Source organism: Helianthus annuus, chromosome 7 (assembly GCF_002127325.2).
Source record: "Helianthus annuus cultivar XRQ/B chromosome 7, HanXRQr2.0-SUNRISE, whole genome shotgun sequence".
Lineage (NCBI taxonomy): Eukaryota > Viridiplantae > Streptophyta > Magnoliopsida > Asterales > Asteraceae > Helianthus > Helianthus annuus.
In genome coordinates, this window is record NC_035439.2 from 2523598 (window position 1) to 2524696 (window position 1099).

Sequence of the window (1099 nt, forward strand, 5' to 3'; positions counted from 1 at the left end):
GGAGGTTACTTCTTCTCATCTTGATAACACTTTTCGTGACAAATTGTGTTTTCTTTACAATCAAACAAGCAAACCCCCGATTTAGATAGTTTAGTTTTAATTATTTTCTTTAACACTGACCACAAATTCCCCGTGGATACGATACCCTGCTTACGCTATCTACGTAGCTTATTTAGGTTTTTGATTGACTCTTACGACAGTCATCAACTAGTCTGCCAAATATATAGGTCGTGTGTTCAGGCTCATCCAAAAGACTAGTCTAGTGGGTGAGGGAGTCCATTTTGTCTATAAACCCACATTTGTTGCAATGGTTTTTGGTCCGCAACATAGACTTATGGGCATAATTCGAATAGCTTCTGTTTTATCCCCATAAGTACAGCTGAATATGTAGAGATGATAAAGCATATTTCAGAGAATTAAAAAGAATTCACGTGGATTCTTATTGTTTAATAGATAACTAGCTTCTAACTACACCCATAATAAATACAGCTGAATATGTAGAGATCATAAAGCATAATTCAGATAAGATTAAAAAAATTCACCTGGATTCTTATTGTTTAACAGATAAACTAGCTTCTAACTACACTCCGATGAGAGCACACCCAAAGTAAATCAGTGTGGATTTTCATCAAACTAAAAAAATTAGGTCCAAATTTTCGGAAAAAATGCGTTTGCCGGGAGTCGAACCCGGGTCTATTGCTTGGAAGGAAATTATCCTAACCGTTGGACTACAAACGCATACTTGTTATTTTATAAAACGGGTACTAGAAGTTGAACCAAGAGCCCGAGCACATAGAAATTGAGTACATACACATCGTTTATCGGTTTCGTAGAAACCAGGAATGGGTTTTGGGTTATCTCGATTTTATATTGTGTAATAATATATAATTAGTTAAAAAATAATATATAATAATATACTAGTAGGGTGCCCGCGCGATGCGGCGGGGACGACACTTTGCACTGCGATACTCATTAAGCGTCTCATGATATATTGTATAACACATAGGTTAGTTTTCTTATTCGTAGAATCTTGTACTTTGTTAGATGTGTAAGGGGATGCTTTCCACTCAATAGCCTTTTGGATGTTCCTTAATGAGAC

The 1099-nt window shown here is 36.1% G+C and overlaps 1 non-coding gene across 1 annotated transcript; it reads right to left on the minus strand.

The window, feature by feature from the left end:
• Positions 1 to 666: 666 nt before the first annotated feature.
• TRNAG-UCC lies at positions 667 to 738 on the minus strand. Its single transcript has one exon. It is a non-coding gene; the product is annotated as a tRNA-Gly (tRNA).
• Between the last annotated feature and the right edge of the window lie 361 nt (positions 739 to 1099).